General features: G+C 46.2%; 1 protein-coding gene across 2 annotated transcripts in view; it reads right to left on the bottom strand.

Annotated features, from left to right (window-relative positions):
• Positions 1-14609, bottom strand: part of LOC144823913 (interferon regulatory factor 3-like) — a 295117-nt gene extending 280508 nt beyond the window's left edge. Inside the window, exon 1 of one of the 2 annotated variants that reach the window (XM_078682823.1) lies at positions 14361-14609. The gene's annotated coding sequence lies outside the window, so the exon portion shown is untranslated. The remainder of the gene's footprint in view (positions 1-14360) is intronic. The other variant, XM_078682822.1, reaches the window with a different exon arrangement.
• Between the last annotated feature and the right edge of the window lie 4539 nt (positions 14610-19148).

Below are 19148 nucleotides of genomic sequence, written 5' to 3'. Positions count from 1 at the left end.
CCGGCCATCATGTCCCCTTCATCATTAGCCCATAGGTGGCTGAAGCAGAGCCAGTCATGGGTGTAGAGATAAAAGGAAGAAGAAAAGACAAATGCGGGCAGAAAAGGGAACAGTGTGATCTCTCTCTCTCTCTCTCTCGCCCCCTCTCTCGCTCCCTCTCTCGCTCCCTCTCTCGCTCCCTCTCTATATCTATCCCTCTCTCACTCTCCCTCTATCCCCATATCTCTCTCGGTTCATCTCTCACTCTCAATCTCTTTCTCTCTATCATTTTTTCTTTCTCCCTCTCTATCCCTCCCTCTCTTTTCGATCTCTGTATTTCTCTCCCCATTTCTCTCCCTCTCCCCTCTCTCTATTTCTCCTCTCTCCCTCCCTTCCTCCCTCTCTCTCTCTATTTCTCTATCCCTCTCTCTCGCTCCCTCACGCGCTCTCTATCCCTCTCACTCTCTCTATACCTACCCCTCTCTCTCCCCCTCTCTCTCTCCCTCTATCCCCCTCTCTATTTCTCTTTACCTCTCTCTCACTCCCTTCACACGCTCTCTCTCCCCTCTCTCTATCTCTCATCTCTCTACTTCTATTTCCTCCCTTCTCTCTCTCCCCTCTCTCTATCTCTCCTTTCTCTCCCTCTATCTCCTCCTCCCTCTCCCCATCTTTCTCTCATTCCACTCCTTCCTCTCTCTCATTCTCTTCCTCTTTTACTCCCTCTACTTCTCCCTTTCACTTCTTCTGTCTCCCTCTCTCTCTCCCCCTTCCTTCCCCCTCTCTCTCCTCCCCACGTAAAAACATAGCCAGACCTAATTGCCGCAGTCTGTGCTTGTTCATGCTCCCAGCTAGTAGTGGTTGCTCACTTCGCTTGCTCGCTACACACCATGTGGGGGCTGGTTTCACTTTTACTTTGTTCTCTCTGATTCACTACTTGTGTCTATTTTTGGCGCTCTCTGAAAGAATGCCTATGGGTACATATGACTGGGTGGGTAACCCGATGTTCTTTAAGGTCATCATCTACTGTTTACTGTGCTTTGAAAGTTGATACAATTTGAATATGTAATGAAAAAAGTGTTGTAAAATTCACCATTTTGGTCTGTCGTTTTCCAAAATGTTCTAGTGGCGGTCGGGGGCTGGTCTGGCAAAATTTGCCAGGGCTGCTTTCAGTTCCCAGTCCGGCCCTGGCGAAAGGCTATGTACAACCTTCAGCACAGTTTAGTTTTTGTTAGCCATGTTGCATTCCTCAACTTGCATTTTTTATTTCAATGTTGTATATTTTGGCTCGGGCGTGGCCGGATCGGCAACTGAAATGGCCGCTTGGAGCTGAAGCTCTGTGTGGACCCGCACTCCATGGCGCAGAACGGCATGTAAGCAACTTCAACCCCCCCCCCCCCAGAAATGGCAATTCCGGGATCGGAATAGTTGCAGGAGCAGCGGAGCTGAAAACTGTCCTGCAAAATCGACAACTGAGCCCCAAATAGACTGCTGAACATTTTGTGACCTGGGAGGCAAGATGGCACCCACGGATCGTTGGCTTGATGGAAGTGGCACCAAAAGCAACAATACCTCACTGAAACACTTCTGAGTGGGGTCAGACCACAGCAAGATTGACTGGAGCAGAACTCTGACAGGCTCCATGAGAATTGTACATCTGGAGGCCCCCACTCTTACCTGCATCACCTTGAGTGTCTCTGGTGCCAGACAAAGGCTGAAGATCTGTGGGCACTGAGACGGTCAGTGCGCGTGACGCAGCAGCTGTGGTGAGAGCAGGCGAAGCCCTGGACTGGTGACGGCATCTGGGGAACCTACGCGGCCTCCACGGACACCCGCTGAGCCCCATATGAAAGCCGGAGCCCGTGAACAACGCAGACTCAGAGGCGGCATATTTCTGGGGACAAAAGACACATCCTAATCCTCATTGCCAAATAAGCACAGTGCCACTGGAGCTGAGAGCACGAAGAACGTTCCCCCAGGGCCTCGGATCATTGCAGTGCAGCACTGGGAGTGATAATAACCTGGGACTCGCAGCCAGCTAGCAAGCTGGAATAACACTGTCAGCCTCCCCCCCAACAGTGACACACCTCTTCACTACTTGTAGAAATAAAGCCTGCAGGGAGCCTGGCCAGGGAAAAACACACAGCTGCATGTCTGGGACGCACTGACACAGAGACTTGTCGAGTAGGTCAACCACCGGGCACAAAAGAGAGTCTCACCAGGACCTGCATGGTTTTTTGGTAGGTGGAGGGGCAGAGCATGCTGTAAGACAATCTGGAGCCCAGGAATACCACAATAAGTCGCGTATGAGACAGATTGCTGGGTGGCTCACACTACCCTCTGGATAAGGACCACCAACCCCTGGGAGCCCCCCGTCTTTAATCTTGTGCATGTTCTCTCGTGGAGGATTGTGGGACAGTGTATTATGACATGCTTTAACTCGAATTTCAAAACAAGCAGTCGGGCTGACTAGATATCCTGTTACCAGTCGGGAATGATGCGTAAGGATCCTAAACAGAAACAGTTGAATTTTGAACCCCTCCCAAAGATGGCCAATCGGCAACCCAGAGCAATAGCCACAAAAGCTATCACAGGCGCTGCGGGAGGAGTTGCACCCCCAGATAATTCGGACTTGCTGCAAGAACTACGCGCGAGATTCAAGGTGCTTGACACCGGATTTAACTTGCTTCACCGGCGCTTAGACGGAATGGGAGAACGAATTGATCGCCACGATGCCAGACTGGACACCATGGAAGGCCGCACATGAGACCAGGAAGATGGGGCAGCTCAAACTACTAAACGAGTTGAAAGACTGGCGCGATACTAAAGACAGTCACTGCAAAGAATGAGGACTTGGAAGCAAGAAGCCGACTCAACATTGTGCGAATTATGGGAATTCCGGAGTCAACCATCACAGAAAAGTTAGACCAATTCGTAGAACAACTACTGACGGACTTGTTTGGGGCAGAACAATTTTCAGTAGAACGAGCCCACAGAACGCTCGGCCCCCGCCCCAATCCGGGCCTGCCGCCCAGACAAATCATGGCGAGACTGCTTAATTTTAAAGATAGAGGCACAATACTTCGACAGGCCAAAAAGCAGGAACACTGACAGGGCAGGGCTCCAATTGTTTATGAAAGTGCAGGTGAGATTCTCATGACGAATATGAGACGTTATTTCGCATGCCATTAATTCATATGCTATTACTACACGGTTATTACTTAGCAATAACCATTACTAAGCAAGTTTTGACTTCGCATACCATTACACTGAAAGTGTTAATGTATGCAAAGTAAAAACTTGCCTAGTAATAAAAATGGCATGCGGAATAACATGTCATATTTAAAACGAAAATGTTTAAAACACAACACTATAGAAAATACACTACCCTACACATCTAAAACACTAAAACACTACCAAAACACTAAAACACTGCACTACCCTACACTACTGAAACACCACTACACTACCCTAAACCCTAAATCACTCCCCTCTGCACTAACATACACATTCCCCTACTCTGCTCCCTACAGTCATTCACTACCCATCACAACCCCCCAACACTACACTAAATACTAAAATAGTAAACTACACTTCACTAACACTACAACACCACCCTAAACCCTAAAACACTACCCCCAGCACGACCCTGCCCCTTGCCCAGTCCTGTCGCTACTCCCAAACACTACTGTGCACAATCCTGAACACTACCCTAAACCCTAAAACACTACCCTACACTACACTAACCCCACAACACTACCCTAAACCCTAAAACACTACCCCCAGCACAACCCTGCCCCTATCCCCAGTCCTGTCCCTGCTCCCAAACACTAACCTTCACGACCCCCTACACTACCCTACACCCAAATACACTACTCTGCCCAACCCCCGACACTACCCTAAACCCTAAAACACTACCCTACACTACCTAACCCCACAACACTACTCTACACACTAAAACACTACCCCCAGCACGACCCTGCCCCTACCCCCAGTCCTGTCTCTACACTGAACCACTACCTTGCACGACATCCCGACACTACCCTAAACCCTAAAAAACTACCCTACACTACACTAACACCACAACACTACCCTAAACCCCAAAACACTACCCCCTGCACGACCCTGACCCTACCCCCAGTCCGTTCCTTACTCCCAAACACTACCCTTCACGACACCACCCTAAAACAGTACCCTACAGTAAACTATCAGCCAGATTCATGAAAGACAATTCGGCTCGCAAAGGGCCAGATTCTGCGAATCTGGCCCTTTGCGAGCGCAATTTTTGCATTTGGGATTCATCATCCCAAATGCAAAAATCGCTATTAGCGAAATCGCATATTTGCGAGGAATTGCATTTAAGGAATCTCTATTTGAGATTCCTTAAATGCAATTCATTAACCATTTTTAAATTGCGAATTTGCAATTTATGGTCGCTATTTGCCACGAAGTCTGACTTCGTGGTAAATAGCGAAAAAATAGAAAAAAGCACTTTAGTGCATTTTTTTCAATTCCATGTTACACACACACATGTCCTTTGGACATGTGTGTGCGCAACACCTGGGTACATTTGCATTTCAGGGGTGCTACAGGGTGTCCTTTGGACACCCCTGGCACCCTTGAATTCGCATCCTTATTTGCGATTAGCTAATTGCTAATCGCAAATAAGGAATAACTCCCCATTCATTCCTATAGGAATGAATGGGGAGTTATTCCTTATTTGCGATTAGCAATTAACTAATCGCAAATAAGGAAGCTGTAGGAATCGCAATAAATATTGCGATTCCTACATGAATCCCGTTTTGCGAGTCTGTATTAGCGATTCCTTATGAATCGCTATTAAAGACTCCTAAAACGGGTCTTTGATGAATCTAGCTGTAAGATCAGAACACTCACTACCCTAAACCCTACAACACTACCCCCAGCACGACCCTGCCCCTAACTCCAGTCCTGTCCCTACTCTACACCAGACAAACCCAGGTACACTACCCTGCACGACCCCCAACACTACTCTACACTAAACAAACACAAGTACACAACCCTACACAAGTACACAACCCTGCACGACCCTACACAGCCCCTACACGACCCTAAACAGCCCCACTAACCTCTTACCATGCGTGGTTCCAATCTTCTCCCCCTTCCTGCTTCCTCCGGCTTCCTCCGTCGTGGGCTTCCTCCGTCCTCGCCTGCACCCGGAAAAGCAGCAGCAGACCCGGAAAAGCACCAGCAGCAGACCCGGAAAAGCACCAGCAGCAGCCCCTCAGAGCAAATGGCCGCCGTGACGACCTCCAAAAGCGGAGCCTGCCCCCTAAGCCTGCGTTGTACAATGCATGTAATGTAACAGCACGCGAACTAAAGGCAACGCGTTGTTACATCACATGCGTACTAGCGCTTGCGTAGTAATGGTACACAAACAAATGTACAAATTGATTTTTCCCTCTCATGACATGCAGAGGCAGTTCGGTGGGTAACAGACAAAAAGATCTGAAAGGTGACTGTATAGTGGTTAACTTCAAAGATACAATGATTGTCCATAGCCTCTTGTGCATGAATCATCTGAGACAGGCTACAGGTATGGTGATAAAATCCCTGCCACTTGGTTATTTTTATAATCCATGCCAAGCGTTGCTAATCAGGGAATACAGTAACCTAGGATAGGGTATGTGGAGCTAAAACCGACAGCAGACAGGACCGTAGCACCAACTACCCAGGCCCTTGTTGTACAATCTGCCTACAGATCATAGATTTGGGGTCCTAGAAGAGGTACACTGACTCATAGAACCCTATAACTCAGAACAGGTGAACAATTTTCAAGGGGCCCCCAAAGAGAGGGACATCTCTATCAGGGGGTTATACTGTCTAAGAACTACGTATGGGCTGGAAGATGAAGGAGCAAAGGTGCATCCTGAAGCTAAATATTTGGTCTGGGACAATAGAGCAATCAGGAAAGGGTCTATCGAGAGGCAGTCTCTGAATGATATTCCATCTATCTCACCCACAGCTTTAAGCTCTTCAGGAAACATTGTACACAATTTGGAGCTCAAACAAGATCCTCGGGAACAGTGCAGGAGACCCTTTGAGGGAAATATTGCCCCCAACACTGATACCCAGACAGCTTATCCAGGAAATTGTACAGAATTAACTACGCTGAAGGTTCTATCCTGGAATGTTGCTGATCTGAGAAACAAACTGGATTGCTCTGACTGGGGGACATTTGTAGACCAACAGGCTGTATGTATGTTTCATGAAACTTGGGCTGGGGAGACTGCTTTCCGGTTGGGATTTGCGTCATTTCGAATAAATGTTAGAACCAGAGTGAAGGGCAGGCCATCTTGGGGTCTCTGTATTTGGGTAGGTACACTTCTGTGTTGCAGAGTCAAGCAGCTGGAGTCTTCATTTAACGATGTCCAGTGCATCTTACATCAAAGGTTAAAATAGCAGTAGTTAACATCTATTCAACGCCTGTAAGTAATAGTCAAGAATCTCTGACTATTGAACAGTTAGCTGATTTTATTCCCACTATTACAAAAAATGCCTTGATGGTTATAGGTGGTGATTGTAATTGCCAATTTGAGCCTCTGATTGATCTCAATGGTGGAACCCCTTGTGAAGAAGGTCTGTTCTGGACAATCCCTGAGCCAAACATTCCACCAACCAGGGCTTGGACCCTGTTGGCTCTTCAGATCAAATCTTTCACCTTAAACCACTCTCAAAGAGCCTGTAATGGTCGCACAAAATTGGATTCTCCAGGGAAGCATACCTTTAATAGAGTTGGGCAATCCTCCATATTAGACTACATCCTGGTAGAAACCAGGCTGTGGTACTGGGTTGTTGACTTTGCTGTCTTGCCCCGACATGACAGTGATCACAATGTCCTGACAGTGGAGGTGGAGTTACTGATCCCTGCGAAGAATTCTGTCTTAAAAATGCCACCAGACAATGGATTAATACTCACTCACAATAGGCGAAGAATATGGTGGCCGGTAATTCAACAATCTTCTGATAGGTTGGCCTCTTTATACGAAACTGTTATTCCAACACTATTGGAAATGAAAAGGTTTAGTACTACAGATGGTACTCCTGCCTCCCAGGAGTTGCAGAGACCCATGAAATGTTGACTTCTAATATGGCCAACATATTTTTTCCATTAAGGCCCTTGGGGCAAAAAAAGGCTAATCTTTCCTGGTTTGATGAATGTTGCCGGAAGGCGAAACTAGCTCTGTTAGCTTTAATTAAAGCTAAGGTCAGAATTCCAATCAAAATAAAGAGGGGTCATACACAGACAGTATTACTCAAGCAAAAACAAACCAGAAGACAGATGAATTGGACTCTTTGAAGAGGGTCTATGAATTAAGGATATTTTGGCCTTTTGGAATATAGTCAACACAGGCTGTAGCGACGGAACACAGACCATAGAACCCAACATAGCGGTAGACTATTGGAAGGGACTTTTTAAGGCCCTTTGTGCTATGCCAGAGGTAGAGGGTAGCTCCACAGCCCTAGCAATCACCCCATTGCAGATTACTCATAGTGAAGCCCCTGAGATAACTTTGACAGAAATAGCCAGCCCTATAAGCAAAATAGCTATGTCTAAAGCATCTGGGCTAGACAAGATACAAGGGGACCTCTTGTGTGCAGAACCAACAATATGGGGTCCCAATCTGTGGGTTTTATTTAATGTTATATTGCAAGGAATGGTGACCCTGCAACATGACCTGGTCCTGAAATGTTCCCAGTATATAAAAAGGGCTCACCACTCCTGCCCGTTAATTACAGACCCATCCGTTTAATTGATGGAACACAAAATGTCTTTGCTCGGGTACTGCTTGACAGTCTCCAAAATTGGATGGACAAACATAAAATCTTGAGCCCATTCCAAGACGGTTTTAGGGAAAACACCTCTACCATTGACCAAATATTTAGACTCCAACTTCTTTATTGGAAAACGGTGTTGATAGAAGGTGGCAGCCTCTATATAATTTTTGTTGAATTAAGATCCCCATTTGATTTGGTACTCAGAGGTAAATTATGGGCTGTATTAAGTGATTTAAGGGTTCCTGTTAATTTGTATCATCTATTCAGGTGTTTACATGAAGTTAATTATGCCCGAATCAGAAACGGAAAATATGGTAAACTTACCACACCATTAGCAGTAAATAGAGGTGTCAGACAAGGCTGGGGGCTCGCACCCACATTGTTCTCTTTGTACTTCAATGCTTTGGTTGATGTATTGAATAAGGAGAAGGCCATTGACGAACCAAAATTAGCGCATAGAAAAATGTTGGCAATGATGCTTGTCGATGGCACATTACTGCTTTCCAAGTCACCAATGGGCATTCAAAGGATCCCCACCAGTGTTGATGCCTTTTGTAAACATAGGGGGGTGGAAATGAATATCCAGAAGACAAAAACATACGGTCTTTAACCCAGTTATTTCGACACGTCCTAATCCCTGTTTGAAGTTCATCTGGACAGGGTATCTCTATTTGAGTACCGAGGGGTTACCCTAACTGAAAAAATTGAATGGGGGACACAAATAAATAAAACATGTCTTAAACTAGCGCAAACAAAGGGAGGGTTGGTGAAGTTATATAGGAATTCTTTCCACAAACCTGTCAGACTGATTGTGGAGATCTATAGAGCACAAGCAAGGGCTGCTGTAATGTACGGAGCTGAATTAAGGGGACATTGTTCTCTAACGAGTATTACCAAGTCTCAAAACAATTTTACCAGGGAGCTATTTGGTCTCCCACTCAGCTCCCCAAGTATTCCTCTGTGTTTGGATCAAGGGGTGAGGCCAATCACAGAGGAAATTGCTCTTAGACATCTAACCTTCTGGTGTCGTTTATGGATGACCCTGGAATTGGCTGTATATAGGGCAGAGCTAAAGGAAGTACTGGGAATACCGGGTGTAGGGAAATTAGCATGGTTTGTACATATCAGGGATTATACTCCGAAGTATAGGTAGATTGAGCCGATGGAATAATTCTGATGTAGCATGTCCTGCAATTACTAGAAATTAATTGATTGGGAGCTATATGGAGAGTAAACTTGCCCACCTGCAGGGGAGCTCAGCAATAGGTACTCTAACAGCTACATCCATGAGAGTTAAGGAACATTATATTGTATAGTCTTTCCTGGATGGCATACAACCAGCACGGGCATGGAAATCATATATATAATTTAGGCATGAGGTTCTTCCCCCGCGCACATTTTACAATAAGTGGCAGGTACATTCTCTTTAGGATGTCCGGCCTGTAGCACTGAAATGGAGACAGAACTTTATGTATGTTTTTTTCTATCCTGGTTACAACAAAGCCAGACATCGTTGGTTGATCCAATTGTGCAGAAATGTGGGGTCTAAATAATGAGCAGAGGTTTTTAGGCTCCTGAAATATAATACTAAAGAGCCCGTCGTTTTTGCTGTGTTGCACTTTCTATTTTCTATATGGTATCTGCGCAAGTCACTTTTGGAAACCAACCTACAGATGTAAGTCGATGTAGTTTACAACAGGACTCAGCCTATTTTTCTTTATCTATTTATTACATATTTAGCTAGTTTTAAATAGTTTTTAGCTTGAGGGAGCATTGTATACCCATTTTAAGTTTTTTAAATACAGGGGGTGATCTTTATGGGTCAATAGACTGTATATTTTTCTAAATTGAATTTTTTTTAATTTTGCATACTTTTAGTATATTTTAATAGGGTACTATATATCGGATAGAGTTTTTGGAGGGCTATTCAATGGGGTGCAGGTTTGTAAATTTGAACTGTAAATCAGTCCTTTGCTGGACATGTGAATGCTAACATGAACAGCTAAAAACTATCCTGTTTAAAAATGAAATCTAATCACCTTTCCATCGTATACTGTTAATTTGCTGGTCACAAAGCGCAGAGATACTCCTGGTGGAGTGATTCAAGCGCTATATAAACTTATAAATAAATAAATAAAATGCATTTTTTATGTTTGTTCTTTTAATGTATTGTATGATCTATAGCACCTGCACTTTTCAGGTCTATTGACCGAAATAAAGTATTAGAGAGAATAATATAAAAAATAAATGCATTTATTTTGACTTTTTAAAATATATATCAATGCATTTTAATGGTTTAAACAGCAAACATAAACACGACAATATAATTGCATGATAACATATTGTAATAACCTCGGTAATCGTGACCTTTTTAAAACCACACCGGGACCCACATCTTATGGGCTCGTATCGCCCCATCACTTTACTGTCTGCAGACTGTAAACTCCTTGGGAAGGTATTGGCAGACAGATACGCCCAGGTAATTTGCCCGCTGGTCCACCCGGACCAGTGCGGCTTTGTCCCGGGGAGAAACACCTCACAGAACATCCGCCGCGTCTTCCATGTTCAGGACCAGGTACGGGACAGGTATCCTCGCTCCGCCTGCCTCATCCTGGACCTAGAGAAGGCGTTCGACACTCTCCAATGGCCATACCTCTTCTCGGTCCTCCACCGCCTCAATATCGGCCCAGTGCTTCTGGCGTACACGCGGCTCCTCTATACCGACCTGTCCACACGGGTCCGGATTGGGAGACACATCTCGGCGGCGTTCGAGGTCCGGCGAGGCACGAGGCAGGGGTGCCCCCTCTCACCTCTCCTCTTCGCCCTTGCAGTCGAGCCACTAGTGATCAGGTTATGCCAGGGAGGTCTGGACTGGGGCATCCCACTCGCGGAAGTCACACACAGCGTCTCTATGTACGCGGATGACCTCCTCATCTATGTCCGAGATATTACAGCCGATCTCACCCCCATATGGACGGCACTTACCGAAATTCGCGGACGCCTCGGGCCTCCGAGTGAATTGGGATAAATCCACGGTATATCCCTTTCACCCGGACCTGCCACCCCGCGATACCTGGCTGGGGACGCAAAAGATCTCATGGTCCACAGATGCCCCCCGATACCTAGGGGTCCGACTTTACCATTCTCCCGCTGACATCCTTGGGGGCAATCACTGCAGGGCGCTCACGGGCCTCCGACCGACAGTTGCTTTCTGGACCAGACTCCCACTGGCCCCGATAGGACGCATTGCCCTGGCTAAAATGGTAATGCTTCCCCGGCTCCTTTATCATTTTACCAACCTGCCGGTGGTCCCACCCAGATCCTTCTTCCAGGACCTCAATTCCCTCCTAGGTACCCTAATTTGGGGATCGGGCCGGCACAGGGTAGCCTTGAAAACCCTTCAGCTTCCCACCACCCAGGGTGGCCTCGGAGCCCCATCCTTCGAGTCCTACTTTCTGGCGGCCCAGCTCCAATGGCTGTCGTACTGGACAGCGGACCGGCACACACAAGAGGCCAATACCCCAACGGATTCCGACACCGGAGCTCACCCGTCTTCTTCTTCCGGGCACTAAACCGCGGCGCACATATCCTCTACAGGTCACAGTGGCGCGTCAATGTATGCTCCGGGTCAACCGGATGTCTCCCAGGACAACCCCATATTCCCCGTTGATCCCATTGATCGGCTGGCCCAGGTCAGATTCATACTTCCCAGCCCCCATGCTCGCCGAGTGGACACGGTGCGGTATCACGGACATGGAATCGCTCTTTGAGGAGGGTCGGATTAAATCTTTCGATCGACTCGTCGCCGAATTCGATCTCCCCCCCGGTCAATTCCTCCGATATCGCCAGCTCCTCGAATGTTTCCGTCCTTACCACAACCTCCAGACCGGCGAACCAGACACGCATCCAGTTATACACGCAATCCTGCATATGGATGCAGGACGCCATTTGGTCACCTGGTTATATAAGGCGATGCGAGAACTCTCGAATGCTCCCCTAGTGTCCTTGCGCACCACCTGGGAAGAGGACATCGGGCGCCCGTTACACGACTCGGAATGGATCAAGGCGCTTGAAGACCCAAAACGTACGTCTAGGAACGCCCGTTTTAAAAACATCCAATATTACATATTACACAGGGCGTATCTGACGCCGGCGCGGCTGCAGAAGTTTTACCCCACCACTCAATTCCTCTGCTCCAGATGCCACTCCCCAGATGCAGATTTCCGTCACATGTTCTGGAGCTTCCCAGACCTCCACACCCTATGGCGGACGGTACACGACACACTGAAAGACCTCACAGGCCTCACAACCCTAGACACCTGGGAATACAGCGCGTTGGGCATTTTCCACATTCCGAAACAGCTCCCGGTACACAAGCGCTTCGTATCCCTAGTGTTACTACTAGCGAAAAGATGTATAGCTATGCACTGGCGATCATTAGAGGGCCCCCCTACAGCAGCATGGACAGGGGCAGTATGTAAATGGGCGGCGGCGGAAGAGGACGCCCTGCGAGAGGAGGAAGCTAACGGCGCCTGTAAACACCCCATTTCTATGGAATGGGCCATTCTATTGCATCGTTTCGGACAGCTGACGCGCCATGATGACCCGGCCATGCCCACACCTACCACTGCACCCACCCCGACGGACCCCCCCACCTCCGCGAGCCTGCAGCCCCTGACCAACGACTAGTGCCGGACGTTGGCGACCCGCAGTCCCACACTTCTACCCTGCTCCCGGGGCGACTGGCCCGATGCCCAATCTAACATAACACTCCCGCCCTCTGGCAACCCTGCTCACTGTAAACGCGAGTCTTTGACCCCTCTAACGCCCTTCCCCCATCTCTTCTCGATATGCCCGTGCAAACGCCCAGATGCTCCTTCCCTGAGTTCTGTCCCCCCAGTTACTTGGCAACACCGCTGTGCAGCCTCTGCAGACCCACCCCAATGATCCCCATGATGTTGATTCACATGCTTGCGCTTTTTCCTTTCTCCTTGAATTTTTTATCCTAAGTTTTCTGGCATATGTGATTACTTACATGATCTGTACTGCTATGATAAGGAAATGCCAATAAAAACAAGTTTAAAAAAAAAAACATATTGTAATAACCTTTCCAATTTAAAAATAAATGTTTTTTTTCTTTAAAGAAGTCAATTTAAATTAATTATATATACAATGTTTGCAATTTTTAATACATAATAAGCATTTTAATTTAAGCTGGATTTGTTAATAGATGTCAAAGAAATTATTTTAATTTTATATTTTAACATTAACTAAATATGTAATTTTTTATTAAGTTAATAGTCCAGTAGCTGCTAGCTTTGTTCTAATTTAATATAAATTAATTAAATAAATAATTGAAGTACATTTACATTATTATTTAACCAAAAGGTATTTTTTCAAGTTTAATAAACTTTTTACATTTCACCTGTACTTTACCATAGGATGATCCCCACCCCAGTGACAGAGAACACAAACTTTATATAAAAAGTCACTGTATCTTCACACTAATAAAAGTTACTTTAAAGATATTAAATTGAAATTGTGTTTTAAAGAATAAAATACCACATAAAGCAAAACGTTTGTATTTACTTAATATGTTTCAGAAATTACAAAAAATGTGTATAGAATTAATTTACATTCATTTGATTAATTTTAAAAAGTTACATTTATTTTTAAAATACGAAGATTAATAATATACATTGTCATTAAATAATATTCATTTTTGATATAATTTTATATCAAATTAAAATTAGATTTAGTTTTAAAAAGTCAAAATGAATGTATTAATTGTAACATTATTTGCTATGAGGTTCTATCCTATGTCCTGCCTCCAATATTTTGTATACGAGGGTGATGCCGTACCAATGGTTGGCCATGTGTGGTTATAGACTTACTAACTCCAGGTGTCAGCTACTAATGTTTTAGTACTCTTTGGCTGTAATAAGTTTACACATAAATTTGACTCTACCCCGTTTCAAGGAGTGGAGACATGGCAAATACAAACTTTGTAGTAAATTTACAGTCGAAATGGTGACTAGCCAAAGGTAGTACAAAGTACTACAAACTGTAAGAGTAAAGTTACACATGTAGATTTACTCATGTGTAATTTTAACTTTGTGAATAGGTTCCATCGTGCATACCTGTCAACTCACTGACATTTGGCAGGTGTCACCCGCTTTTTACTTCTGTTCATCCGCCTGACAAACTAAATGCCTTCACAACCTCAATCGCCCACCAATAAAGTGTTTATTTCCAATTCATCTAAAAGGGTTCACCCTCCAAAGCTCCTGAGTGTATAACAATTTGTATGCAAGAGGTTGACAGGTTTGATAGTGCCTCTTTCAGATTAATATCCCTTACTCTGAACGACATCGCTTTTACAATCTCTGCCCCAAAATACATATAACTAGTGCCACCCTGTGAATGCATGGTGACTCTCGGACTCTTCTTCTAAACAGAATTATGGAGCACGCGACCCCATCCTTCCCATCTCGCGCGCTACCCTCCCTGTCCTCTCTCTCTCCCGCCAGCGCACCATGATGCACTTCTTAGCAGCAGTTCCCTACCTGCAACAGCTCGGGTCACTTTGGCACCTCTCGCCGCCTCACTTGCTCCACACATCAGGCAGGCACTGTACATCGCGTCACCACACCCGCCTAGGTGTTATTCTCAGTTTGAGCCAGCTCTGCCCTTCCTTATATACTGCCGGTGAACGGGCTCGCCAATAGGAAGCTGACACTCGGAATTGGCGTCAGTCCATGACCGAACAGGGGAATACCTCTGCTCACTTTCCGGTCCGATCTGCAGTACTGCCAGCTAACCATGCCATTGTTTCTGTTTATAATCATCGTCTGCAGTGGCGTAATGATAGCCTCCCTGAGGAGGGGGGCGGGGGGGGGGGGGGCCTCCAGAGCTCCAGGGTGCCTCTTACGGCACTGTGCACTGGCGGCAGGCTTGACTGGGTACGGAGCGTGAGGGCGAGGGGTACGGTGAGGGGGGTGAGGGGAGCTCGATGTAATGTGACTTGTCTGGTGGCGGAAAGCCCTCCTCGTGTGTTATGAGACATTTACCAAAGAGACGGAAATCCCCGCAGTACAGGCTGCCACCCAGACAATTTCATTTATTAGAATGACCCCACAAAAACTGCATTGTGGCATTACTTTGACCAAACAGCTGTTTTTCCCTACCTCGAGAATGCTCAATTTTGTGAACCCGAAAGGATATGAAAGAAATGTTGACTCGGTCCTCCTAGGAGTAAAACTAGAGGCATCCATTTAAATGAATGTTACATTACGGACGTAAATTAATAATGTTTAATATGTTTTTTTTTGTAAAGTGCAAAATATACCAAAAGGTACTTACTGGAGGTAATATGCTGCAGTTAGACAGAGTTTGTACATAATAATTTTAACGGCGAAAAAATGCATCACCTGTATAACATTGCGAAACTGCAAAAAGTCAAGTAAATAATGATACTAGCCTGAATTAACCAGGAGGTGTGTGCTAGTAAGTAACGTCCAATGAGACGAAAGGGTGCATTAGGCGGGAGGAAAGTTTCAGAGGAGGTGGCTACAGAATTCTTTTATTAATATTACTGGCACTTACATTACTTTTTAGTACCGCACACACTATTGTTTAAAATAAGCAAGGTGCTTAGGTTTATTCGAGCTACCTATCCATAGCCCTTGCATATCCCGCAACTTATATTTTTAATAAATAATGAAAAAAACGTCACCGACTACTATGCCTGTGCACTACCAATCCTCAGCCCCAAAATCTGGACCACGCCCATTGCCACGACCCCTTGTCCTTCCATCCCCCGAAGCTACACCACCACCGAGCTATGCGCCCTTGACCCCAGATCCTGCAACAAACAATGCTGCTGCACCAAACCACACTTCAAGGTAGGGACCATACACCTGCATTCACTGACATTTTCACCTGCCACAGCACGCACGCAAGCACACTGCCCACACCACAGGCAGCTCCATCACTAGAACACCAGCTTGCAAACTCACTTCTCAACACATGCTCACTGTACGAACACACCACTGAGCTAGGCGACCTCCTCACCCACCCTCACACCTGACATCTTATTCTTCACAGAGACCTGGCTCAACCCAACATCCTTGCCTGAAATCGTGGCCGCAGTACCTGAAGGATACAAAATCCCCCTTAACGACCGCACCAATAAGCCAGGGGAGGGATCGCCATCATTCACGAGGAATCCATCCAATGCACTTCCACAACGGATGACTTCACCCTAGCTTTGGAACACCTAAACTTCTGTCTCCGAACGGATAGCAAGATTACCATACTGACCACCGGGAGCTTGTCTAAACTTCTGGAACTTCATCACAGACGTCATAATTATTTTCCTCTGTGTGTGGCAGAGTAAGGGGTATACACCCGTTACAACGGATCTTTTACTCCGCATTACCATTACAACGCGACCATTACTCCGCATACCATTACAACGCATTGCGCTGGGGGGCGCTCTAGGATAGGGAATAAGTATAATTTACTATCCAACACCTTCCCTAGGGTCCACGGGGACTGGAGTTAGAATAGTAAATTATACTTACCACTATCCAGCGCCCCAAGGCGCTATGCGTTGTAACGGTATGCGGAGCAAAAGTCGCGTTGTATTGGTCTGCGGAGTAATAGTATGCGTTATAACGTCATACATCCAGAGACCTTGTATGCTGCAGAGAAGGCTATGTGCGCCAAAAACCTGACCGTGCGTGTAGACCAGGGCTTTGAATGGGATCAAAAAACTACGGGGTCTCTCAAAAGGGGCGTAACCAATTAAATTAAGGGCGTGGCTTGAAAGCAATTAGGATAAAAATATGTGCATTGCATAGTGTACCACCCGACTATGCCGGGTCTGTCCGTATCACTGCATTCAAATGGACAGCTCGACAACGCCTTAGCCTGTGTATTGTATGCATCATCCTGCAGTTTAGTTATTTTGGGTTAGTTAATTTAAAAAAAACACTTAACGTTGAATATTTTACGAGAGAGAGAGTGAGGCACGTGTGGGATAATGGCTTGCTGTGTGTTGAACTCAATCACGGTCCGAGCCCTTATCGTGCCACTGTAAACACAACTGCACTGTGTATTGTTTTATTTCCCAGGATTGTTAGCTTCCCTGGTGCCTCTTGCTTCAGGGTTTCAAAGCATTTCCCCCTGCCTTGCAACAATCTAATTTGGGTCTGGTAGTGACAAGGCATGGTTTCAAGTGTCTCACTTTATGGGAGGAAAACAAAAAAGAGCACGTTTATCTTGCTGTGTTCTTGCCACCTAACGCTGACGGAGAGATGTAGAGCTTCTTTTTTTAACCCCTTCCCTGCGGGGCATATTCCCCAGCTGTGCTGGGGGAGGAGGGGCACGCACAGCGCCCCCATGCTCATGACGAGGTCATCTCATCATGAGGCACAGTGCTCGTGTGCTCATGATGAGCTGAGCTCGTCATGACCACACCCGTTTGTGTGGAACCCTCACACAGCAGGGGAATTAGCCCAGCATGTGAGCATTCTAACGGTCATGACGAGCTCAGCTCGTCATGAGCACACGAGCACCGTGGCTCATGACGAGCTGACCTCGTCATGAGCATGCAAGGTGTTAAGGGAAATGATACAAAAATATCTTCGATAGAAATGATGTGTCTTTAGGCGTTCTGATCTCTTGTTCGATGATGCCACGTGTTCTCTCCGAAAAAAAGGTGGCCGCCTTCTCGCTGTTAAATAGTAACCACGTCAAGTTGAACTCGAGTCCGGCTGGTGATGTACCTTATAGAAACATGGGCAGAAATAGTTTTGGCTCAAGTAGTTAATTTTTTGCTTTTATGGAGGTGAGATAAGAAGGTAAGTGGATGGACGTAGCCTGTCAAGCTGAATACAGTTTGTCACAGGTTGTCCTCACTGTGTGGGAGTCTGCTTCTTTTGTTAGGTTTTGACTGAAACTACCTCTGATTATTACAAATAGACACTTTTTTATAACATCTAGGAATATATTTCGTACTTCTATCATGGAGCAAATTAAAGTTTTTACCTTGATGCTGTCTTTTGTTCGAGCGCGGCTGGGAGCTGATTGTGACCTGCCCATTCCATTTGCATAGATTAAAAGCATGCCAACATGAATGGCCAAAACAGTACGTACTCCATCCGATCAAGGCAAGAAATGCCCCAGTCCACTATAAAAAGAGTGCACAATTGAGCAAGCCGTGCTTATTTTGCACAAAAAAAAGCGCCAGGGCCCTCGTCGGGAGGCAACTGAATGCTTGCGACACCTATAGCCCCCGCCAGCCCTGCCAATGACAGTTTTAACCTTGATGCTGTCTTTTGTTAGAGCGCAGCTGGGGGCTGATTGTGACTGAGTGGCCAGTGTGAAAATATTTATGTTAATTGCAGCGCATGACGGTGCTGCAATTAACACATATTTCCACAAAGGCCCATAAACAGCCTGCAGCCGCTTCCCATTAAGGAACAAATGCAGAAAGAGCCACTTGCTATGGAACTCGTCCCTAAAATCAGGAAATTAGCATTTTTCATGCCACTCGCCTTTTAAAAGCGGTGGCGCGAACACTCTCCTGTGATGGGTGCGCGCTTCAATAGGGACACTGCGCGCTGGGGGGTCACTAAGGGAACACTGGTCATAGACCCCCTCGTCTTAGACTCTAAAGACTAAATATTCCTCGGAGACCTGAATTTTCACCTCGATGACCACAAAAACACCACTAACGTCCGCAACAACATTTGCTAAATCGGCCTCACCCAACTCATCCACAACCCCACACACACTGCAGGCCACACGCTAGACCCTATCTTCACCTCCAACTACTCCATCAAGTATAGCTACATCACCAAACTCACCAGGACAGACCACTCCATCGTTCATATTGTCACTAGCCCACGGACTTCTTTCCCCATTCTGCCCAGAACCCCCCCATCGCAGTTGGAGCAACATCTCACAGGCTAAATGGACAAAGCCCTCAACACCACCCGCCTCGACCCCTACAGCAACCTGGACCAAAATGTTAGAATTTCAACACCTGGATCACAAACTGCGCCAAAAGAATTATCCCCATTGGCAACAACACACACAAAAGGTCAGCAAGCAGGCAAGCTGGTACGCTGAAGACCTCAGAATTGCTAAACACCGCAGTAAACAACTTGAAAGGAAATGGTGCACAAGCAAGAGCATCACAGACAGTACCGCCTTTAAGAAAGCCCTCAACTAGGGGTGGGCAGAACTCGAGGAGTTTCACTCTGCGGAATAAGGAGGTGTTACAGAAAAACACGGCAAGTTTCCATGGAAAATGTGAACGGCACAGCACAATGCGTTGCCATTCA

Source organism: Lissotriton helveticus, chromosome 3_1, assembly GCF_964261635.1.
Source record: "Lissotriton helveticus chromosome 3_1, aLisHel1.1, whole genome shotgun sequence".
Taxonomy (NCBI): domain Eukaryota; kingdom Metazoa; phylum Chordata; class Amphibia; order Caudata; family Salamandridae; genus Lissotriton; species Lissotriton helveticus.
This window is presented reverse-complemented; position numbering and strand designations above follow the sequence as displayed.